The 26,481-nt window shown below is 36.3% G+C and overlaps 1 protein-coding gene and 1 pseudogene across 4 annotated transcripts in view; both read left to right on the forward strand.

Moving 5' to 3' along the window:
* Nucleotides 1–26,481, forward strand: part of ELP4 (elongator acetyltransferase complex subunit 4) — a 274,197-nt gene that overhangs the window by 155,494 nt on the left and 92,222 nt on the right. The gene's annotated exons all lie outside the window — the stretch shown is intronic.
* LOC134759333 (putative uncharacterized protein encoded by LINC00269) lies at nucleotides 11,927–19,644 on the forward strand (annotated as a pseudogene).

Below are 26,481 nucleotides of genomic sequence, written 5' to 3' on the forward strand. Positions count from 1 at the left end.
TCAAGATTTCCCAAGCGGCAGTTTGGAGCTGGGATAAACTGTCTATCATGATTGCATACCACTAATCTGTCTCAACCAAACCACCCTATGACTGAAATTATACTTGACAGTTTACCTCTTCTTGATGAGCCTGAGGTGAACATAGCTACAGACCATCCCTGGGAGGACATGGCAACTACTCCATATGCTAGGGAGGATCCTTTTATTTGTGACACAAGACTTAAACTATGCCTGTAGCAAAAGGGAAGTCTCTCTCCCTCTCGCTCTCTCTCTCTAGTATTTTTAATTTTCAGTAGTATTCCTTCTGTACTATAAAGCTTTTTTCACACAAATATGTTTGGTAAATACTTTCTGCCATTACAAGTACTTCCTATAGGTTAGCTTCACTGTGTGTTTAAAAACTATAAAGTCATTTTTCAAAGTATTTATGCTTTCTAAAATATTATATTATTGATATACCATAATCATCAAATATCAAAGATTCCTATTAGTATTTGACTTTTACCAGTTCTTGAAACATCTCAGTAAATTTTTATATTATGAAAATGTTTAATCATCTCTCTTCCTTTTTTTTTTTTTTTTTTTTTGAGAGATTCTGTGTCACCCAGGCTGGAGTACAGTGGTGCAATCATGGCTCACTGTAGCCTCAACCTCCCAGACTCAATTGATCCTCCCTCCTCAGCCTCCCAAGTAGCTGGGACTACAGGCATGTGCCACCATGCCCAGCTAATTTTTCTATTTTTTGTAGAGACAGGGTTTCACCATGTTGCCCAGGCTGGTCTTGAACTCCTGGGCTCAAGCAGAGCACCTGCCTAGGCCTCTCAAAGTGCTGGGATTACAAGTGTGAGCCAAGGTTCCCAGCCTAATTCTCTCACTTTAACATAAAATGTTTTTCAAAATAAGTTTCAAATTCTTTTTTTTTTTTTTTTTTTGAGACAGAGTTTCACTCTGTCCCCCAGGCTGGAGTACAGTGACACAATCTAGGCTCACTGCAACCTCTGCCTCCTGGGTTCAAGCGATTCTCGTGCCTCAGCCTCCCGAGTAGCTGGGATTACAGGAGTGGGCAACCACACCCGACTAGTTTTTGTGTTTTCAGTAGAGACAAGGTTTCACCATGTTATACAGGCTGGCCTTAAACTCCTGACCTCAGGTGATCCTCCCATCTCAGCCTCGAAAAGTGTTGGGATTACAGGCATGAGACACCACACCCATCCTTCAGATTCTTTAAATATTTTTAAAAATAGATTTGAAGAGAATAATAAGCTGAACACTATAGCGGAAAACATTTTAATTGTTTTAATAAAGATTCCTTTTGTAGGCTGGGTGCAGTGGCTCACGCCTGTAATCCCAGCACTTTGGGAGGCCAAGGTGGGTGGATCATGAGGTCAGGAGATCGAGACGATTCTGGCCAACATGGTGAAACCCTGTCTCTACTAAAAATACAAAAATTAGCCGGGTGTGGTGGCGTGTGCCTGTAGTCCCAGCTACTTAGGAGGCTGAGGCAGGAGAATCACTTGAACCTGGAAGGCGGAGATTGCAGTGAGCCGAGATTGCGCCACTGCACTCCAGCCTGGACGACAGAGTGAGATTCTGTCTCAAAAAAAAAAAAAAAAGGTTCCTTATGTAGACTTAATTACCATTTTTACTATCTAGAGAAATGTAAAGTCTAGAGAAAAATGGCTACCTAAGAAAATTAACTTACTATTTACTGCCTTTCATCTTTTTTGTGAAAATGGCTCTCTTTTGGAATTAGGAAATATCAACATTTTGAGATGATGTAAAAAGAGTGATTAAAAGACTTACTAATGCCCTGAAAAAAGAGAAATCTGAAGTAATTTTCAAAAATGTGTTAATATGTGGAGGATTTAATAGTAAGGCTAGTTTTTACAACCAGCATGGAGGACCAAGTGAGCAACAGACAAATTGTAAAAGGAAAAATTGAGGTTATTTAAACAAAGGCTTTTGGATATTAAAATACTTTATCATAGACTACATATAGATAAGTTTATTATAAAATGCAATCTATTTGCATCTGTCTTGGCTTGCTGAAATGTGATCCTACCTGAAAATGTTTAGATGGCCTGAAAAGGTTGGCCCATAGAGTCTATTATATCATTGGAGCAAGCACTTAATAAGTTTATTTCTCATTATCCATTACTTTTAATTAAAGTTTATTATTCCCTTGGAAAGATTCCTTTTAGTATAGGGAGTATTTTCTATAATCTTATGAAACAGCAGTATAATCACTACTGCATTCTACACAAAGTTTTTCTAAAGCACCTAATGTCAAATAACCATCAACTTTATTTTGGAAGTTTATGGAAATTAATCTCCTGACATCACAGAAGTGATTACTTAGTATAATGAGTGAAACATTCTTATATTTTTGGATGTAACATAATTTATTTTTAACAAACTTAATCTGCGTTAATTTTATTGTTTTCTACGTTATTTTTATTTTAACTAATAGTTACCAGTGAGCCATGTAAGATTTAGGTAACACCATCTAAAATAAGCATCCTGAAGAAAACTGTCAAAATGAAGTTTATATAATTCCACATTTTTAAAATTTCAACTATAAAACTTCTACTGGTGAACTGCATAATATAATCTAGTGACATGTATTTCTGAATAAGAGGGAGTACTATGAAAGTAACTTAGTAAACTATATATATTCTTTATGCCAAAAGCAGTTAAATGAAAATGTCTAACTTATACACTGACTCGTGCTACGCAGACTGGATTTTGTGCTAAATTTTAACTTAGGCAATAAAATCTATGATCCATTCATCTTATCATACTCCGTTACTCCTCCCAACTAATTATCTGATCATTAAGTCTACTTTTTTATTATAGGGTGCATCTGCATCATTTCTAAAATAAAATTGCTCCCATTTTTCCCACAAGCATTTATTTTCTAATCAGAAGAATTCATATAACACTGCTTTATAGTAAATATTCAAAAAAGTTTAAATGGTAATTATTGAATAGAGATTATCCAAAACAGTAATTGCTTTATTTGGAAAGCAGAATTTGTTTTAAACTTAGAAAACAAGCAAATTAAAATGATGTTTTGTATAATATTTAAATAATTATGCTTTTTGGTTTTGGTTTTAATATAAGTTTCTTTTCAACACTTTTTAATATACGTATATGCTTAAGCATGGTATATGATGAATCTTATTTTTTTAAGTGACAAAAAACAGTTATCCTGAAAAATGCCTCAACACCATCACATGAGGCAAAATTATTATATTCCTCAGACTACTTTTTTACACTGCTCCTGTGACAGATTAGCACTATTTTTAATAAAATGATTGGCAACACTCAAGTCATTTGTTTCATACATCACAAAGGAATAATTATTTTCCAGTAATGTGTTGTAATTCTTTTTTTTTTTTTTCCCGAAGAGACAAGAGCTGGCTATGTTGCCCAGGCTTGACTCAAACTCCTGAGCTCAAGGAATCCTCCTGCCTCAGCCTCCTGAGTAGCTGAAATTATAGGTGTTCGCCACCACACCTAGCTGTGATTCTCTTCTTTGCTTTAGACATCGGAATGAAATTTCCTTTGGTACTGTGTGTGTGTGTGTGTGTGTGTGTGTGTGTGTGTGTGTGTGTAAGAACCCTATAGAGAGAAAAATAAGAAATCTGTCAGATTTTTAATTTCCTCACCTAGAATGAAGCTGTTTCTTATTTTGATATACATACTGAGTCAGTTGAACTTACAAGGACTAATTATGTGAGGGTGAGATCAACCATAGCTGTTTATTAACTCATTTAGTAAATATTTATGAAGGTATTTTAGGTGAATTTTTAATTTAGTCCAATGCTTTTTATTAAAATACATGTCCTTAATATCTGGCCTCTGCCTGCCTCCCCAGCCTCACCTCTTGTCTCAAACTTCGACTTGCAGCTTTACTCTCACTTGCAGTCTCAATGGCCCATTCTTCTGTCACTTCCATGTCTTTTATTTATTTTTATTTTATTTTATTTTTATTTTTATTTTGAGATGGAGTCTCGCTCCATCACCAGGCTGGAGTGCAGTGGCGGGATCTCGGCTCACTGCAACCTCTGCCTCCCAGGTTCAAGGGATTCTCCTGCCTCAGCCTCCCGAGTAGCTGGGACTACCATGCCCAGCTAATTTTTTGTATTTTTAGTAGAGACAGGTTTCACCATGTTGGCCAGAATGGTCTCGATCTCCTAACCTCATCCGCCTGCCTCGGCCTCCCAAAGTGCTGGGATTACAGGCATGAGCCACCGCGCCTGGCCCACGTCTTTTATAAATGCCAAAAATGCTCTCCCCTTTTCTGCAATAGATCAATCTTGCTCTTCATGTAGTCCTCCACTTAGATGTCACTTCCTTTAAAATGATTTTTCTGATTCTTCAAGACTAGGTTAGATAGCCTACCTCTGTGCTCCCAGAGTAACTCATAAGTTATTGTAGCATCTACAACATTATTTTAATTTCATGTTTCTTTGATGTCTGTCTTCACCATACCATAAACTAGTGGCAGAAACTGTCTTTTTCTTCCTCAGTGATTCACCCACAGCACCTTACACAGGATTTAGCACACAGTAGATACGTATTAAACATATGTGGAATGAGTGGAAAACTAATGTTTAACTCTGCTAAATACCTGACTGCATGTTTAATTATTCCCGCTCTTTATATGGGTCTAGGTTGTCCGTTTCATGGAGAAAGGTATTAGTAATCAGTCCTCCAAACCCAAACTAAACTGTTTAGATTTTCCCTAATTATCAAACTATATATTGTCCTTAAGGATTTATACTTTCTGCTTGGGATACGCCTCCATATCAACCTAGAATTGTTTTTAAAAATACCTTAACATCTAACTCAGTCTTTCCTTCTTAGTGAAGATCTTGCTAGCTCCTTCTTCACACCACTCATCCTTCCCTGCCAATATACTGACTTCCTTCTAAATCTTTGGCATATGCAAAACTCGACTTTTTAATGATGAGTTTGTTACTTGATGCATTAAAACCCTATCAAATAATTTGATTTGAATTTAAATGCATTTTTTAGCTAATCTATATTATCTCTTCCTCTTGCCTTTATAGACATATGGTAGTGATTCAGTATGGATACCTATCAGGATGACTAATTAAGGCCAAACCAACTGAGCATTTAAAATGTACCCTTCAAATTCAGGGGAGGTGCCAAGTTGATAACATCTTGATAACACTGGATAGTAATATCCCATGGGCTTACATATTCATTGTTCCTAGTCAATTGACATTTATATCTATTATCACTTGACTGAAACATGATTAATTATTTTATGATAATTTGAATCATTGTTTAAAATTCAGTTTGCGAAGTGTTGTGTCCCTGTCATCTTTTACCATTCCTTTAGAAGATTTGCAGCCACTCTGCTACCCTTCTAACTGTTACATAATAAACCTCATTGTTTTCCAAGTAGGAGACTCCTTCTTTCTGTAAGAGTAATAATTTTATGCTAGGGACATCAAAGATGAGGACAAAAATGTCACATTGTGATTCTGTCTCCATGACACTCCACAATAATACAAAGTGAAAATTTCAAGCAAAGGGAGGCTTTTGCGTTGCCCACAGTGTCAAAAGTCATGTTTCTCAGATTTTGTTCTCTAAATTGGGTATTAAAATAACCATTTTTATATTTTTTAGAAAAGTATAATTATATCTTAAAATTTTATTTATAAAATATTTTCCCCAAGTCATTCTTTTTCATAAGGTTATTTTTTTCTAACCAAGAAATAGGAATTATAGTTCCTACTTTTTATTTACTGTTAGCTGTTTTAGTTGGAGATTTATTGCCTTAATCTATATGTAATATAATGTGTTTATCAGTTAGGAAACATTAAAAAAAGTGGGTTAGTTATTTTGTGTAATGCTGTAATTACATCGTTCATCAGAATAATTATATAAAAGTAAATAGAGGTAAGGTAATACCTAATTTAGGATGCCTTTCAACTGTATAGTGCTTATAATTAAATATTTCAGACAGAAACTAAAGGGCCTTAGTTTCCTTTCACATCAGCCTAATTTTCAAAATAAAACCATAAAATAAATCATAAAATGGTTTCTTTGCTTACACATTTATACATTGAATCACAACTATCCACTTAGAAGTTTTTTGGACCAAAAAAATTGTTAAATTGTTAATGTGTCTTTACACTAGAGCACAAAACTTTAAAGATCAATTTTGTAGCTCATTTGACATGGCAAGCTTGAGAGCAAAAATGATTTAACTAGCCTAGTGCCATTAGAAAGTATTTAAGGTTTGCAAAGGGAAGTATGTGATTATTTCATATTACTTAAACTATTGAAAGAAAATATCACACATTATCAGTCATTAAAAGTAAACATCATGCATTATACATAATATCAGAGATTTGAGACATTATAGATAAATAGCTTACTAAATTGAGACATAAGTAAGATTTTATGTCTTTATAAACAAGGTATTTTTCCACTTTCCTACTTTTTTCCAGTTGGACTGAAAGGCATACAACAAAAACCTCATCTAGCCTAGCCTAGCATCTAATAGCCCTCACAGATACATATGAATATTTAGATGGCAGACCACTAGACACAGATACCAAAACATGTATCCTCACAACAACCTTTATAATGGCACATTGAGCTCCCTGGTGAGTAAAGACTGCAGCATCTCAAGGTAGAAAATAAACAACAAGACTTATTTGCCAAGTGACTGTGAAAAGCACTTTTCATGCCTGACTCTGCTGCATACAGAATTCTGTGAACCTCTGAAGTAGCCATGTGACTTAAGGTTTAGCTGCTAGCAGCTAAAATAGGTCATCAAGCTCCAGGTCTGTTACAGTGTTACGGTTCTCTTATTCCCATCAGGAACTTTGTTATAAGCAGGAACTGGCTTTTGGCTGCTTAGTGTTCATTTTTGTTTTTCTGGGGGGAGCTTAGAAGGTCGATGAGGGGTCTGGGGCAGCAAGGCTGATGACTAAATAGTCTGCTCTTCAACCCTGATATCTAATAGGGGTAGGAAAACCTCTGGACCCCCTGTAAAGACACTCCCTGGCTTTTACCAGCTTACCATCTGGACCCAATTTTAAGTGATTTATGACAATGGAGCTAGCATAACTGCACTCTATACAGAGTATTATTATTATATGATTCAATAAATGTCTTCTCTGTTGCAGAAGCTTGTAAGAACTATTCAAATTGTTTTGTTTATTGAAGTTGTACGATTATTACTTTTTTAAAAAATGGAGCGGTCATTTAGGACTTAGAAGTCTTTTGTTATGAGGTGATTTTGTTATAATGGCATTTCTTAGAGATGATATTTATTCCAGTGCTGTGAAAAACCTATATAACTTTTTAGATACGATTTTTATTGAGCATATGTGAATTGAAAGTAATAATTCAAGCCAAGCACGGTGGTTCCCACCTGTAATGCTAGCACTTTGGGAGGCTAAGGCGTGGGCGGATGACTTGAGCCCAGGAATTTGAGACTAGTCTGGGCAACATGGCAAAACCCCATCTCTACAAAAAATACAAAAATTAGCTGGGTGTGGTGGTGGGCACCTATAGTCCTAGCTACTCACGAGGCTGAGGTAGGATCACCTGAGCCCGGGAGGTCAAGGCTATGGTGAGCCATGATTGTGCCACTGCACTCCAGCCTGGGTGACAGAGTGAGACCCTGTCTCAAAATAAAAAATAAAATAATAAAATAAGTAATCTTTTAAAAAAGAAAGTCATAATTCAGTAAAACAGTTATCACATCTACAGTTCACCCAAATGACTTCCATATAAGTTGATGATATTCTAAGTTTAAGTTGATGGTATTCTAAGTTTACGTGGAAATGTAAAACTTGGAAATTAATAAAACTATAAAGGGATGACAGTAGTTTTTGGGTTTTGGTGGGTTTTTTTTGTTTTTGTCTTTGTTTTTTTGAAATGGAGTCTCCCTCTGTCACCCAGGCTGGAGTGCAGTGGCACGATCTCAGCTCACTGCAACCTCCGCCTTCTGGGTTCAAGTGATTCTCCAGCCTCAGCCTCCCGAGTAGCTGGGACTACAGGTGTGCACCACCATGTCCGGCTAATTTTTGTATTTTTAGTAGAGATGGGGTTTCGCCATGTTGGCCAGGCTGGTCTCAAATTCCTGACCTCAGGTGATCCACCTGCCTGTAATCCCAAAGTGCTGGGATTACAGGCGTGAGCCATTGGTGGGTTGTTTTTTGTTTGTTTTTGTTTGTTTGTTTTTGAGACAGTGTCTTGCTCTGTCACCCAGGCTGCAGTACAGTGGTGTCATCATAGCTCACTGCAGCCTCAAATTCCTGGGCTCTACATGATTCTCCTGCCTCATCCTCCCAAGTAACTATGACTACAGACAAGTGCCACCACACCCTGCTAATTTTATTTTTTGTAGAGATGGAGTCTCGCTATGTTGCCCACACTGGTCTTGAACTGCTGGCCTCAAGCAATCCTCCTCCCTCAGCCTCCCAAAATGTTGGGATTACAGGCATGAGCCACTGCACCGAGCCTGACAGTAGTTTTTGATGAGATCTCAGTTGCCACAATTTTGGTGCATAAATCATAGTCCCATTATCAGTTATCTATCATAAGCTCCACAATTTTAATTGTTAAAACTTTATATGCTATAGATATGAATTATTTAAAAGAGAACACCTGGTAATCTATGTTTAAACATGCTAAATTTGTTTGGAATTTCTTCTATATAATATGATGCACTAGTATTTACTTCTTGATTTTTTTGATATCTAATGAAATGCTAGTTAGCTCATGGTTACTCTAACGGAAATAAAGAAGTATTTCTTAGAAGGGCTATTCATTATAATAAAACATTCATTCAAAATATTGCCCATATTAGAGAACTGCTTGCTTGTTAAGATATAACTGGTTATTTAAGATTGCCTTGGTCCACAGGAAATTTAGTGTGTGGCCATAAAAACAAACCAAATTATGACCTTTGGAGGTATCTTTCGTGGAGAATACATCAGCAATTCATAACTCTGTTTACAGGCATTTGAGAAATTAGGATCATTGGTATTGTTTTCTATTGGAAGTGAATAATAGACAAAATCTGTGTGGAATCTCTTGAAATTTTTATTTAATAGAGTATCTAATAGAATATTATTTCATAAACCTTTCAGAACATTTTAAACATTGTAAGCATTATAGAAAATTTTATTTAATAAAGATTCACACCAGAACATTGGAGACACATTTTTCACTAACAAAATATGGAAAAGATTGTTTCCAAATTGGTGTGTTTAATTGCTTGCATGCCATTGGCCACTTAATAGAAAAACCTTGAAGTGTGATGCAACCAGTCATCACCATGTCTTCAGTTGACACATTTTGTTAAATAAAAGGTAGAAAATAAGAAAACATGTATTTCCAACTAATTTGAATAGAAGTCTATAGAATGAGTATATTTGGAAAGCTGTGCTAAAACATTTAATATGGAAAGGAAAGTCTCATTTATAAAACTGGGAAAAGAATTACCATTTTAGTTTGACCTGCCAACCATTTTTCTTCATTTTACCAGTTGTACATTTTAGGATTGGAAGTAAATGGAGATAAAAACCTCTTCCCTACAACGCTGCAGTCTTCACGTAAGGGCTGTATGAAAACATGCTAGGGCATGGCTTTTCTCTCAAACCTGAAGGCACTCATAAAGTTAAACTTATTCAAGCTCAGGATTTCTGAAAGAATTTACATTTAAGAACTGAATTAACATTCTGTCCATATTAGTAAAACAAAACTGAATGTTACCTCTTTATATAATAGCAGTAGCAATGTCTTCATTAATTCAGGTTTCTAGTACCTAGTTAAAAAAAAAAGCACTTGGATTGTAACGTGTGCGCATGTTTGTACACAACGTGGCAGTAACAAAGCTTTGGAAATTATGGAAGCTAAATGCTTGGTTACCACTGTAGCCCTCTTTTTCTATTTTATTGCTAATACTACAAAAAGGCAGTTATTTCTCTATCTGGTTTCCTTAGCATATACATTCTTAGCATGTAGGAAAAATCATCACTGTCAGAAGTGAAGAGTTAAGAGCAGGGCAGGGAAGAGATTGTGACAGATTGAATGGGCAGAATTGTTGCCCCCAAGAGTCATGAGAGGGAGTGTAGTATAACAATTAATACATTTAATCTTTTTTTTTTTTTTTGAGACGGAGTTTCACTCTTGTTGCCCAGGCTGGAGTGCAATGGCGCGATCTCAGCTCACTGCAACCTCCGCCTCCCAGGTTCAAGCAATTCTCCTGCCTCAGCCTCCCGAGTAGCTGGGATTACAGGCATGTACCACCACGCCTGGCTAATTTTGTATTTTTGGTAGAGACAGGGTTTCTCCATGTTGAGGTGGTCTCGAACTCCTGACCTCAGGTGATCCACCTGCCTCGGCCTCCCAAAGTGCTGGGATTACAGGTGTGAGCCACTGCGCCCAGCTACATTTAATCTTTTTAAAAAATATATTAAGCATATACAGTGCTGAAGTGATCATGTAGGCACTGTGGGAAATGCAAATGCTATACATGGTTTCTGTTCTCACTTAACATCTTAGATACTTATACTGTGGAAGTTATGAAAGTAGTCCCTTCCCTCTAAAAACTCTGTAGTTATACAATCTTTTTCAGGTGTTTATAGGAAGATTTTTTTCCCTCTTCAAATAGAAGAAAACAATTACTATTTACCCAACATTCAATCTGACAGAAAATCCTGTTGGCTTTGCTTTAAAATATATTCATAATTTAAACAGTTTTTACCACCTCCAATGCTACCACTCAGTCCAAGCCTCCTAACTAGATTTCTTCTTTTAACCCTGACCTCCTTCAGTCTGTTCTCATACAGTAGCCAAGAGGATGATTCTTTTAAAACATGAGACAGATCATGTCATTTCACTGCTCAGACTCTGTGTTGATTCTTCATCTCACTCAGAAGTCCTTAAGTGACCACCAAGACCCTACATGACCTGGCTGCCTTTCCTCTCTGACCTCATCTTTTATTCCTCTCCCACCATTTGCTCCATTTTAGCCGCACTGGCCTCCTGGCTTGAACACAGTAAGCCTCAGGGCCTTTGCTGCCTGTTTCCTTTGCCTGAAATGTTATTCTTTCAGATCTTTTCATAGCTAACTTCCTCAGTGCCCTCAAATATTTGTTCATATATCACCTTCTTAATGAGGGTTTCCTGACTCTTCTTTTCCAAATAGCAATCTATTCCTATTCTGCCATTGCCAATCACTCTTAATCTGCTTCATGTTTTCCCATAGCACTCACCACCTTCTAATATGCTGTATAATTTTCATATCTATTATGTTCACTTTCCATCTTCCTGTACTAGGATGTAGGTTTCACAAGAACAAGGATTTTTGTACATTCCATTCTGTTTAGAACAGTATCTTACATACGATAAGGTGCTCAAAAAAAGAAGTTTGTATGTCTCAGTTTCTCTCAAATTGTTTCCTGTCTTCTTCCCTATTTAAATTGTATACAAGAATGAATCAATTAGGAAGCTTATACTAGTTGAAATAATATCATTTATTGCTATTATTTAGTAGGTACTAAGTGTTAGACACTGTATAGGCACTTTGCTGGTATTATTTAATCCCCACAGCTAGTTCTCAGAGAGATAAAGAGGCTTAGAGAGGTTAAGTCATTGGCCCAAAATCATGTATCAAATGAATGGCTAAGCTCCAATTCAAGCCTGTAAGAGACTCCAAAGGCCAAGCCCTCTTTGTAGCTTTTGGGTTATGGCCAAGTTTAGCAAGTTTCATTCAATTATCAATATTTTTATTTATATTTACATCATTTTTTAAAACCATGTACCTCCTCACACATTTTTAAGTTGATATAAAATTTTCTATTATATGTTCAAATAGTGACAAAGGGTATAATTTCTGACCAATATATGCTTTAATATATTTTCATCCAAATCATGCAGTATAGGCTTAGCTCATTCAATTAGTAGAAAAGGTTTGTAATATAGTCTAATTGGCAATCATTGTCAAATTAATGAGAACGAAGTCCGACTTCATTTTTAAATTCTAATTAAACAGTTTCCAGGACAATCTCCTCACTTTCTGTTGCCATGAGTGTGTCCCATGGTCATCATGAAGCAAAATGCAATCCCCTTTAGTTTGTCTGTTTTGCAATTATGGGACTCTCCCTTAGGAGCAATGTAACGCACACCAAGGTCCAGGGTGGGTGAGAGCTATGCCTTCTTTTGCCAACTTCAATTAAATGGGAAAGGAGAACTTGCAGACTGTAGGTACATTTTCAAGCAGATTAATTTTAGTAGAGAATAACTATGGAAACTGAGGATCTCAAAATCGAATTATTTTGAAACTGCCCACGCCCACGTAGCTATTGGAAAGTCTTTGTAAAACCCAAAGGGGATGCATTTTCCAGTTTTAAGACCTCTGCTTTATATTATGTAGTACATTGAAATTTAGAAAATACTCCAAGTTTTTTCATGGTTATGGTAGTTGATTATAATCTACAAAAATAGGTCTTTAGGTTATGCCAATGTGATTTAAAAAAACAAGAATGGAATGAAATACTTAACATTGATGCAAACTGTTAATAGACTTTTTAAAGAGTTTTTAAAAGGCTTACAGAAAAATTGAAAATATAGAGTTCTCATATACCCATCCACACTCATTCCTCAGTTTCCCCTATTATTAACATCTTGCATTAGAGTGGAATATTTGTTACAATTGGTGAGCCAGAATTGATACATTATTATTGACTGAAGTCCATACTTTATACTAAGATTCACTCTGTTTTGACATTCTGTGGATCTTGACAAATGTATAATGACGTGTATTCCCATCACAGTATCATATGGAATTGTGAAACTTTCCTAAAAATCCCCTGTTCTCTACCTATTCATCTTTCTCTCCCCCTTCTTTCCTCCCTCCCCCAATGTCTGACAACTATTGATCTTTTTACTGTTTCAATAAACAATTTTGCCTTTTTCACAATGCCATGTAATTACGTAGATTGTAGCTTCTTCATATTGGCTTTTTTCCCTTAGCAATATGCATTTAAGGCCAGGTACAGTGGCTCATGCCTATAATCCCAGCACTTTGGGAGGCTGAGATGGGAGGATTGATTGAAGCCAGGAGTTTGAGACCAACCTGGACCACAAAATGAGACCCCTGTCTCTGCAAAAAATTTTAAAAATTAGCCAGGTATGGTGGTGTGCAGCTGTGGTCCCAGCTACTCAGGAGTCTGAGGTGAGAGGATCACTTGAGCCTAAAAGGTCAAGGTTGCAGAGAACCATGGTCGCACACCACTGCACTCCAGCCTAGGTGACATATCAAGACCCTGTCTCAAAATTAATAAATAATTATTATTTATTGCTTACATATATGTATATGTGTGTGTATGTGTGTGTGTGTGTGTGTGTGTGTATATATATATATGTGTGTGTGTGCATTTTATGTTCTCCCATGTCTTTCTCCGGCTTGATAACTCATTTCTTTTAGTGCTAAATAATATTGCATTGTGTGGGTGTACCATAGTTTGTTTATTCGTTCACTTACTAAAGAACATCTTGGTTGCTTCCAAGTTTTGGCAATTATGAAGAAAGCTACTGGTATAAACATCCATGTGCAGGTTTTTGTGTGGACATAAGTTTTCAACTCATTGGGTAAATATCAAGGAGTGTAATTGATAGATTGTATAAGAGCATATTTCATTTTGCAAGAAACTGGCAAACTGACTTCCACAGTAGCTACACCATTTTAAATTCCCACCAGCAATGAATGAGAGTTCCTGTTGCTCCACATCCTTGTCAGCATTTGGTTTTATCAGTGTTTTTGAATTTTAGCCATTTTTCTAAAATGTAGAAAATGAGAGTGGCATCTCATTATTGTTTTAGTTTGCAATTTTCTGGACATATGATATGAAACTTCTTTTTATATGTTTTTTTGCCATCCATCTGTCTTCTTTGGTGAGTTGTCTATGCACATCTTTTGCCCATTTTTAAATTAAGTTGGTTTTTCTGTTATTGTTGAATTTTAGAAGTTCTTTGTATATTTTATATGCCATTTGTTTGTTGACTATATTCATGCAACTATATTCAAGTTCAGTTGACTATATTCATGTACCACATATACCATAATCTATATTCATGTACCACATATACCATAATCAAGACTATACCACATGTCTTGATTATGGTAGCTTTATATTATATCTTGAAGTCGGGCAGTATATTAGTTTGCTAGTGCAACCACAATAAATACCACACACTGGCTGACTTAAACAATAGAAATTTTATTTTCTTACAGTTCTGGAGGTCAGAAGTCTAAAATCAAGATATCAGCAGGGTTAATTTCTTCTGAGGCCTCTCTACTTGGCTTGTAGATGACTGTTTCTCCCTATGTTTTCCCTCTGTGCTTGCACATGTCTGAGTTTAAGTTTCTTTTTCTCAGAAGGACACCAGTCATATTGGATTAGGACACACCCTAAAGACGTCATTTTAACTTAATTCCTCCTCAAAGACCTCATACCCAAATATGGTTACATTATGAGATACTATGCGTAAGGGCTTTACCATATGAATTTTGAAGGGACACAATTCAGCCCATAACAGGTAGTTTCAGTCCTGCGACTTTGTTCTTCAGTATCATGTTGGCTATTATGGGTCTTTTGCCTTTCCATATAAGCTTTAGAGTCAGTTTGCCAATATCCATAAAATAACTTGCTTGGATTTTTATTTGGATTACGTTGAATTTATAGATCAAGTTGGAAAGAACTGAAATCTTGACAGTATTGTGTCTTTCATTCCTAGGGCTGGGTCCCTCTGGAGTTGTGTACTCTCTAATGTCCACCCTGAGCTTCCAACAGTTTGTCTTTTACAGTTTAGATTTTCCTACTCTTTTGGTATTGGTCCCTGTGGAGAATTTTTTTTTCCTAGGCTTTTACTTGGGTAAGTTGTGATTCTCTGTATCTACCTATCATTTCTACAATCATAGAGGGCAGTGGTTTTCCCTGTGACCCCAATTATCTGATGGATCTAAGATTTGTTGGTTTTTCAGTTTGTTCAGCTTTTTGCTTGTGGAGACAGGAGTGACACCTTCCAAGTTCATTACATGAAAGACTGGAAAACAGAAGTCTCCAACATACTTTTTATTATTGTAACATCATTGTGAAGAAAATTAAGCACTTATTGGTTCTTTATTATACAGAAGGAATTGAGTTAAATATAATACATCTTGAAACTGGCAAGAATCCCATGTTGCTAAAATGATATTTATGACAATATTTCTGCATCTGCATCACTAGGTTTTGAAACAAATTTACCCCTAGAGCATTGGTTTGCAAAATGCTATGGCCCCAGTGGTTTCACAGAAGATCCTCTGAAATTGCTGGTTTGAGTTTCGGATAGGGGTTGTGGAGGGGTATAAGCAAGAAGGAAGCAAAGGGCAAGGAAAACACTAAGTTCAATATACTCACCCCTGCCTGAATCAGAGCATATGTGTTTTATTTGTTTCATACATATCATTTGAAGTAACGGTTTGACAATTAAATTGTCTTTAAATTCACTGCCCTTGAGTGTTAGAAAATGTTGTATGCAATAGAGAAGGTTGTATTTAATCTTCTAATGTTGTGTTCAATAGGCTGCACAGTAGATGAACCTACATCATGAAAAGCTTCTTTGCAGAGTTTAGTAATGAAATTGTTAAGGAAGAACTCTAAGGTAGACTCATTTTATTTAATGCAAAGCGATCATGTTGAAATAAAACTCTGTTATGGACTGTAAAAACTCAATTTAAAATATAATTAATTTATCCTGAGGAGCTCAGGTATTCCCAAATTAAATATTTTTGAGGTATGAATTAGCTGATGTATCAAAAAAAGATAAAGTGTGATCATACCTTTATTAACCTGAGGTTAAGTTTTCTTGGTGAAACGTATAAATGTCAGTATATCCCGACTCATTAGTAACAGTTGAAATTAACCAACTTGGTAACTTCTATTTTTGTAAAAATTTACACTCACATATTTAGATCTTTTTTTTTTTTTTTGAAATTTGACTTTGTATCATGAGGGGAATTGAGGATAGGTCTGAAATAAGATTTCAGGCTTTTCTCCTTCTGAAATATATATTCAAGCTGAACAGAGAAAAGCATTTTAAATTCATCTAACAGTCATGTATAATTAGGCTTGGTTCTGCGTTGTGAATGGGGTTTCTGGAAGGGCAGCAAAAACAGGGTTTGATTTGTTACGTGCCCAAGCTTTGCATCATACCGTATAGAATTGTTTGTAAACATGCATATCACAGTAAAGTATGCTTAGTCTAAATCAGTTCAGAAAATTAGACAGCTGCTATGTGTAAAGCAAATAAATAAAACACCATTTTTCCAACAGAAAAGTGAATACAGTTGTAGAAGAGATTAGATAGATGTGCAAAAATCAATACAGGGCAAAATATCCTAAGTGTAATAAAGAAGGATAAAATGCTGTGAGACTTAAGGAGAGAGATGTTACATCTGTTTGAAGGCAAATTAGAAGAAGATTGAAAAGGAAAGTAATGTTTTTGATGATCTGGAAGAAGATGGACAGAAGATACATCAGTGAGGAAATGGTTACGGTGCATGTAAAAGAAAACTGATAGGTGCTTGAACAAATAGGGCTTTATATTTCTTTCCCTTTTTTTTTTTTTTTTTAAGTTGGAGTTTCACTCTTGTTGCCCAGGCTGGAGTGCAGTGGCACGATCTCGGCTCACGGCAACCTCGCCTCCTGGGTTCAAGCAATTCTCCCGCCTCAGCCTCCCTAGTAGCTGGGATTACAGGTGCCCACCACCACACCCAGCTAATTTTTGTATTTTTAGTAGAGACGGGGTTCCACCATGTTGGCCAGGCTGGTCTCGAACTCCTGACCTCAGGTGATTCATCCGCCTCAGCCTCCCAAAGTGCTGGAATTACAGGCATGAGCTTCCGCGCCCGGCCTAGGGCTTTGTATTTCAAAGAGAACAAGTCTAAAGGTAAGTAGATACTGATGTTGATTTAGTGCTTCTGTAATGTCAGCGTCCCATCCAACTATGCAACAGTTTCAGCCAAGCTATTGACAAATCTAAGAGAGATTTAAGTGAAGAGCTGTACTTGATACTGTACTTGATATTTGCCAGGATCTGAATGATGAAAGAGGAGGAAGAATCATAGATTACTCAAGGCTGTAATATTAGTGGCCCATCAATAAGACTCATAGGTGCTTGTTTATGTATTTGCCTTCCTCACTAGCTGCTATTGTTAGAAAAGTGCAGAAGCAGTAAGTCTGGTAGCACTACTTCGGTCACACTTCCAGGATGCTTACTGTCTTTGCCCCTGCTGAGATCTCACATACATATTCAGAGTTGACTTCAAATCTCACCTGCTCCCTGAGCCTAGCCTGACAGTTGCATCATAAATTGACCTTTTTTTTGTATTTGTAAAATTAGCACCTTGGCATTCATTGTTCAGTTCTCTCATTTTTGTACATTTTGTATGATACTGTATTAGCTCAAGTTGAGTAAGTATAAGAAATACTACCATGTGCCGGGCCTTTTGTGAATATACAAATATGTATTAACACAACTCCTACCCATAAAGAGCTCATAGTCTAGTAGAGAAAACTGACATATAAACAACTATAATAGAAATTGACTGATACAAAAATAGAGTTAGGTATGAAAATACTGTACAAAGACTAATAATGAGGCAGTTGTTCAGGGAAAGCTACAGAAGGAAGATATTTGAGTTGCATCTTGAAAGTCATTTGGACTATCAAATATTTATGTACTCATCACTTTCTATTTATATTATTACTTATTTTGACACCTTGCCCATTTGACTGTAAGTTTCTTGAGGTCAGAAAGTATATATTCTATGCCTTTATTTCACCCATAGTGCCAAAATATTTCACTGAATCAGTATATTTGGTACTAGCCAAATATTTTATGTATATTTACATACATTTATTTAATTATTTTTCTTTACCTTCCCTCTCCTCCCCACAAAGCCCAAGCTTAGCTAGTTACCATTCTTCTTCCTATTTTTGTATCCTATTTTATTAACATTAGCCATGTAATGTATTTTTAGAACAGCTTATTTTACACACAAATGTGTAGTTTCTTTCTATGGCATATCTTGTAAGTAAGCATTGAGATTTTTGCTGTGCAACTCTTTAGGAGCTTTTATGGTGTCTTGTGTAAGCTTGATTAAAAATACAAAGTTTGGAGTTCTTTAATTTTCATATAGCTTTTGAAAAATTTTCTAGTTTATAATTTTTTGTACCACTTCAAAGTATGAGGTTTCCATTTTTAAAAACATAATTTAAAAGCCGTGTTAAAACTACCATACTGTTGAAGTTTCAAATTGGCAAATTGAGTGTATTATTTTGAATTTTACTCTAGGACAGATGAAACAGGCTCAAGCTCTTCTAAATTTTGTGAAACACCAGTGAAATTTTCCTTCATGAACATTTAAATCCATCATCATTTCTGCAGGTTCCAAGGCCATGGGCATTTTAAGATTAATGTTCTAGATGAAATAAAATTATTTTATGGTCTATTAAGATAATTTGCTAAACATCTGTTTAAAAGCCTACTGTATGGGGGTACTAGAGATACAAAAATAAGACATTGTTTCTATTTTAAAGAATTCACAATTTAATAATTAAAGAGATTTCTTCCATCTGTACTATGGGATAAATTCAATTAGCTAGATATAAATGTCAAAATTGATAAGAGGTAGAAAAGATCACTTATTAGATACTAAGTAAATGATTATTAAATAATGAATAATAGGAATTACAGACTTCAGCCATAGGAAAGAAACATTACTGGATGAACTTTTTCAGTTCTTGGATATCAACATGGTTTTGGTTATTACAGTGATTGTCAGTAATATTTAATGCATGAGGCTAGGGTATTCTGGCATTCAACGATGCTCTGTGCAGTCCTACCCAATTAAGAACTGCTATGATCCTATACAACTTTGAAAGTCTAACTAAAGCTACTACAAATATAAATTGGTATGTCACTTCTTCCAGAGTTTATGTTTATATTCAATGCAGTCCCTATAAAAATCCCAGCATAAATTTTTGTTAAATAAAAAAATGCAAAGGACCAAAAAGATAATCTAAAAAAAAAACCAGAATCTCCCTTTGTCACCCAGGCCGGAGTGCAGTGGATCAATCTTGGCTCACTGCAACCTCCACCTTGGGGATTCAAGTGATTCTCCTGCCTCAGCCTCCCAAGTAGCTGAAATTACAGATGTATGCCACCACCCCTGGGTAATTTTTGTATTTTTACTAGAGATGGGGTTTCACCATGTTGGCCAGGCTGGTCTCGAACTCCTGACCTCAAGTGATGCACTTATCTCGGCCTCCCAAAGTGCTGGGATTAAAGGCATGAGCCACAGCACCCAGCCCCAAAAAATAATATTTATACATAGCAATGTAGGAGGACTACCCTATATCAACATTTGTGGTATTGACACAAGGACAGATCATTGTAACCAAACAGGACAGAAAAGAGTCCAGAAACAGACCCATACGTATATGATCACCTGTGACTTATGCCAAAAATAACACTAGTGCAGATGGGGAAGGATGTGCTTTTCAATAAATAGTACTCAGTCAAACTGGTATCCGTATGATCCATATGAAAAACAAAAGTAAATCTTGACCCCTTCTTCACGGCGTAAACAAAAATCAATTCCAGATGGACTGCAATCTGATATGAAAGACTGTTACAATAGACTTTTAGAAAGAAACACTGGACACTGTCTTCACAGGGAGTGTCTGAAAAGGAGCTGAGGGCACTTTCAAGGAGCTGCTGATATTCCTGATTTTGATCTTACTAAACAAATTATAAAATGATTTCAATATATGTACCCACGTAAGCATAAATTGGTACTTTAAGACATAATACTGAAAACCTTTACAAAAAGTTTTGCAGAAAGAAAGGGTCCTAATAGCAAAGGAAGTTCAGGCCGGGAGCAGTGGCTCAAGCCTGTAATCCCAGCACTTTGGGAGGCCAAGGCGGGTGGATCACGAGGTCAGGAGATCAAGACCATCCTGGCCAACATGGTGAAACCCTGTCTCTACTAAAATACAAAAAATTAGCCAGGCGTGGTAGTGGGCGCCTATAATCCCAGCTACTTGGGAGGCTGAGGCAGGGGAATCGCTTGAACCTGGGAGGCCGAGGTTGCAGTGAGCTGAGATCGCACCATTGCACTACAGCCTGGCTACAGAGCAAGACTCCGTCTCAAAACAACAACAACAACAAAATAGCAAAGGAAATTTAATTGAAAAAAAAAATCTAAAGTTACTGAATAATTTACCCAACCTGTGCATTTTTTTACTCTATATTTCCAATTACATAGTTAATTGAAATGGGTTTCAATGCAATAGTGCAATTACTTCAAGAAGAGTGTAGTGAATTACATTTGTAACAGAAGAGTTGAAACTTAACAGATTTGTATCCAAACTTTAATAAATTAGTGAAGACATATGAAATGCAGAGACTTTAATGAATTTTATTAATAAAGTTTATTTTAAAAATATTTCTGGCTGGGTGTGGTGGCTCACGCCTGTAATCCCAGCACTTTGGGAGGCCAGGCACGCAGATCACGAGGTCAAGAGATCGAGATCATCTTGACTAATATGGTGAAACCCCTTCTCTACTAAAAATACAAAAAATTAGCTGGGCATGGTGGCACACGCCTGTAGTCCCAGCTAGCCAGGAGGCTGAGGCAGGAGAATCACTTCAACCTGGGAGGCGGAGGTTGCAGTGATCCGAGATCACGCCACTGCACTCCAGCCTGGACGACAGACTGAGACTCCATCTTAAAAAAAAAAAAAAATCTTTCCTATATATTGTTAAATGATTATAGCACATTAATACTTTTATGTATAAAAGTTATATGTTGAAATTGTCTTTTCAAGGGGTTATCACACAACTTCTCTATAGTCTGTTATAATAGTTTCCTTTTCTAACCTTCTTGTAGGCTTTATGACTTAGTCAAAATGAAAGCCAAACTCACCTGTGAAAAATATATACATTTTATATATTAGTAATCTATTATTTATTTTGTCATGCTAGCCCTAATACAATTAAGGTTATCACCTTCTTTCTCTAATTAATACCAAGAAACTCTGGTCTGTTATTATTTATCCTGAAACTAATTTTTATTCTAGATTCTACCTGTACCATATTTCTGATTTTTCATGATCTTGTGGGTTGGTTTTTTTTTTTTTTGGTATGGAATAGCTTCTCATCTTGATTATCTTAAGTACAAACATATTCACTATAATTAGATGCAAGCATCTGACTATTTTATTAAAACCTCAGATTAAACATGGATAAAGGAGGGAAGCCCTCTGAGAGAGGCAGATCATGATGTGATTTCCAGCTCACAATTTTGGATTCTCTCCCATGGGTAATGGGGAGCCATTAAAGTATTTTATGCAGAGATTACCAATCAGATTTGTGTTTTAGAAGTATCACTCTGGGCCTGGTGCAGTGGCTCACAAGTATAATCCTAGCACTTGGGGAGGCCATGGCAGGCGGATTACTTGAGCCCAGTTCAAGACCAGCCTGGGCAACATGGTGAAGCCCCATCTCTACAAAAAATTAGCCAGGCATGGTGGCGACACTTGTGGTCCCAGCTACTTAGGAGGCTGACGTGGGAGGATCAGTTGAGCTGGGGAGGTGGAGGTTGCGGTGAGCCGAGATCATGCCAGTGCACTCCTGCCTGGGCAACAGAGTGAGACCCTGCTTCAAAAAAAAAATCACTCTGGCAGGAGTATGAAAAGAGATTGGAGTGGGGGTGGGGTGGGGTGACAAGACTAGAGGCCAAGAGTTGAGTTAGGAAACTGTTGCAGAGGCCAGGTGATCATCATCATCACCATCACCATCATCATAATGATTAGACATGAGATAAAATCAACTGAACTTAGTCATTTAGTAAGAGAAAAGGAGGAGTCTAAACTTGCTCCCAAATATCTGATTTGGGTGACTAGATGAGGTTGGTGTCTTTCATTAAAATAGGGACCATAGGAAAAGGTGCAGTTTGGGACATGTAGAATAGGACATATAGGTGGATATAGCCTTTGAACATTTGGATGTGTGAATTTGTTCTAAGGAGATACATGATCCAGAGATGTATATTTGGGAATCATTGTTATATAGCTGGTAGTTGAAGACATTAGAACATGTAAGATCAGAAAACATGTTTAGATTCAGAAGAGAAGAAGGCAGAAGAATCATGTGGAGTGGTCTCATGGAAATTAAGGGAAGAGAGAATTTTGAAGGAATAATGAACAATGCCAAATGCATTGAGCAATAAATAGAAACAACAATTGACTCATAGATAGAGAAGTCTATTGCATTTGGCAATATGAGGCTCATAGGTGACCATTGACCAAGAAGTTTCAGGGGCATAGGGCTCAAAACCTTAATTACATGTAGTTGGTTAAAGATCTAATGGCTTTTGCAATTTCTTTGAAAGTATAAAAAGTGAATGGGAGGTAAGGAAATAGAGACAGCAAGTATCGACTCTCTGTTCCAGATTCTTGAGAATGAAAGAAAGGAGAAGGAAAGAATAATAGAGGTGGGTGCAGAATAGATAATTTTTCAATTATTTTGCTTTTTCCACTTGTACCTTAATTAAAATGTTGCTTTTGATTGCATTTTCATGAGTTAATATTAAACTTTGTATTTTTCTATAATTAATCATTCTATAATACTTTAGTTAATGGCATAAGTTTAAAAGAATCAGGGTTACCCCCAAACCAAATTAAGTATAAATACTAAATTGTGTGATTTCCATGAATGCACAGGATTAAAAAATATTTATGACAGAAATATGTAAAATCACGATTGAATAAAAGGAAGACGTTGACAGCGTGTTGGATAAATGTGAGATATCTTAACAAATGATTTTTAAATGAGGCCATCTGTTAAAGCTTCCTGATGCTCTGAGTCTGGAGCAAGAGGTTATTTATGTTTTCACGCAAATCAGGCTTTAACCAAAATACTTTGGAAAAAACAGATGCCTTATAGAAATTCATTATTCCTAAAATAATTACAACCTTCTAAATGTTAACATCCCTTTCTACAAAGAATGGTGTTATGCTAATGCTGTTTATATATATGAATGTGAAATTATTGTATCATTTACTGTAATGCAAGGGAATGGCTTCTCCTTATCCCCACCTCCATCCTCACCCCTGAGAGATACATGCCTGCTTACCAGGACCAATTTTCTACTTATTTAGCTAAAAATAATTGACCTTTGAAAGTCATAACCCAAGTAGTTGAATTTGAACTAAAATCTAAAGATAAACCTAATCTTTCAGGCATTCTTTCCTCCCACTCTTTTGATCTTTTTGACCCCCACTAAGTCTTACCAGGTATATTGGAGTAGAGGAAATTTCATAATAGAATACAGTACTGTGTCATGTTTCATTAATGTCAAAGATTTCATGTAGTAAATAGAACAAGAAGGTACCACTTTGTATAATATTCAAAATCTATACAGCACATTGCTAAGCAGAGTATACACTCAAGAAATGTAGAATTGGTAATATTATGCTAGAAAATGAACTTCCAGTATTGCTATTATTTTACTAATATGCATAGTCACTGACCTGTGAAGAGTGAACAGTATGTAGAAGTGCCTTTGAGATAGGAAATTATGAGAGTCCCTAACTTTTACATACATATTAGATTAATTTGAGCCTACATAAAAAGAGAACAAATTTGTGAGGATTTGAGGGGGGAAAATCAGGGGACTTCCTGTTTGCAGCTCTTATCATTGGGAGAACAGTAAATTAGATCTAGACTAATATATTTGGTTTCTCTAATTTATGGCAATTTGTTAACTTTGTCACTGAGTGGAATGCTGAACAAAATTTCTATGGCACATAAGCACCTTGCACAGGGTTCGCTTTAATTCTTTCAGGCATAGACTATTTAGTATACTGATTAAAGTATGATTAATTATTAATTAGTATCTTGTCCTGTGAGAATGCCTTTAGCTTCAATAGGTTCATCTTTACTTGAAAATAATGGAAAGCTGGGTGCAGTGGCTCTCGCCTACTGAGTGGTGAGAGGATCACTTGAGGCCAGGAGTGGAAGACCAACCTAGGCAACATAGCAAGACCTCGACTCTACACAAATTTTTTTAAATTAGCCAGGTATGGTGGTGCACGCCTATAGTCCCATCTACTCAGAAGGCTGCGGTGGAAGGATCACTTGAGCGCAGGAGTTCAGGGGTCAGCAGTGAGGTTCAGTTGTGTCACTGCACTTCATCCTGGGCCACAAAATGAGAACCTGTCTCTAAAAAAAAAAAGAAAGAAAGAAAGAGAGAAGAATGAAAAAAATGGCTTACACACTGGGCAGATGTAGTGCATTTCTCCTTCCCAATTGCTGTCTGGGTTGATGCATTTGTCTGAATGGAGGGTGGAAGAAAGACTGAGAATTACATTATGTGAAAGCCCCTGCCCAACTCCTTGCTTATGATAGGAAGTCTGTGGCCACTGACTTCCCATCTTATGTTCTATGTACTGTATGAAGTAGTATGGTATAGTGATTTAGAATGAGGCTCTGTAGTTCAACAGCCTGAATTTGAAAGTTGACTCTACCACTTATTGGATGTGTGAGCTCAGCAAATAATGTCTTTCTGCTTCAGTTTTCTCACCTATTAAATAGAGACAGTTAGCATCTTTCTCATAGGGTTGTGGTTGTGGTGGTGGTGGTGGTGGTTTTTCACTCAGGCAAAGAAGCATTGCTCTGCTAATGGAAACCTGGAGAAGTGCTTGTTAGCAAACAATGCTCTGTTCTCCACCTCCTCCGTATACCAGGGAAATGTTGGTGGTCTGTGAAATGGAACCAAAATTAATGTTCCTCTCATGAAGGAAGGAAAAGAAAATAACGTGTTTCGTATGCATTATCTCACTTAATCCTTAGATTAATTCCTTCAGAATAAATATTATTAGCTGATTTTTTCATGTGAAAGACCTGAGGCTCAAGAGAGTGCTTACACAAGATCAAATGTCTGCTGAATAGCAAAGCCAAGATTCAGTCAGAGGAATAGCTGACTCAAAAGCCCATCTGTTTCCACCTCATTCTACTAGCTAAATTGCCAACATTTGGGACATAGCTGCTTTCCTCCTTTTCTAGATGTGGCAAATTAAAAGAAACCTGTGCCACAATCCAGTCCATCTGCCCTCACCTTCCTTCAAGTGAGAGGGAGCACGCACAGTGCAATCTCAAATAAGGTTTGGTCACTGACCAGTCAAATACCCCTTCTTTTTCCTAAAAAGAAAATGTATATTTTATATCTGCAATATTGTGATGGATTATTTCTACTAAAATGTGAGTTTCTTCTATAGCTTTGTGGAAAAGTAAAATTAGAACTTCATACACAAGACACAGTTATCCCAATTTAACCTTTATCCTCTTACGCTGAATTAGTTTACAAAGTCTGAGTTGATAAAAAAGCATAATTCCGTTAGCTGCCTACCTTCATTTTATTTTGATCTTTCTTATTTATTTAAAGAAAATGTTGGCCCTGAAAATCTTGCCTCTGGCCAAAAACAATAAAATTCTTGTCTGGTAGTAAGTAGTCATTACTAGTAATAGTTAAGGTTTCCTGTACTGAGTACTTAGTTTCATGTGGGGTTTTTTTTCCTTTTTTTTTTTTTTTTACCCCAAAAAGCAAAGGCAAATCATGTCTTTTCTTATTCAAGGCCTTTTAAAGGTACTTTTTTTGCTCTTTGCACTACTTCTTAATTTTCAGTCAGTTTAGAAACAATTTTATACTTCCCCAAATTTCCTACATTAAGACTTCAAAAGCCTTAACATTAAAGATTAGCTGCTTCTGGCATTTCCTATAGCTCAGAGCAAGGCAAGTTAGTAGAGGTAATTTAAATGATACCCAGTCACAGGTACCTTCACTTTCATTGGTTGCTTTTTCAGAATACCTATTTTGTTATGTACCTTATGAATTTAAACATGACTAAAGATGAATTTCTTAATGTGTACATTATGTTTTCTGAGCCTGGAAATTAAGGGAAAAAATGATGAAGGCATGTTACACAAGTACTTAATTTTTTTTAAATCTCGGATAGTACTATGGTAATTAATGCTTATTTTATGCAAACTAGACTATATCTGTTAACGGACACATTACTGTCAAGAAAATATTACTTGTCTTAATTATCAGTAATGAAGCAGGGATAAGCTGCTCACTTAGATATAATATATCTAATGACCTTTTCAGTTAGAGGTTGTGATGAAAGGTATCAGTTTCACAAATTATGCTTCATTCAGCTTCTGGCCTTTGTGTAGATTAATGTTTTGTGGATGAGTTTTAAAGTCAGGCATAAATTGTGTTTGGTGTTTAAAATTGATTTAGTGTCTTGCTTTTAGTACATCATTTTCTCATTTATAAAGCCTCAGTTTTATCTTCAAGCTTAA

This window comes from Gorilla gorilla, chromosome 9 (assembly GCF_029281585.2).
Source record: "Gorilla gorilla gorilla isolate KB3781 chromosome 9, NHGRI_mGorGor1-v2.1_pri, whole genome shotgun sequence".
Classification (NCBI taxonomy): domain Eukaryota; kingdom Metazoa; phylum Chordata; class Mammalia; order Primates; family Hominidae; genus Gorilla; species Gorilla gorilla.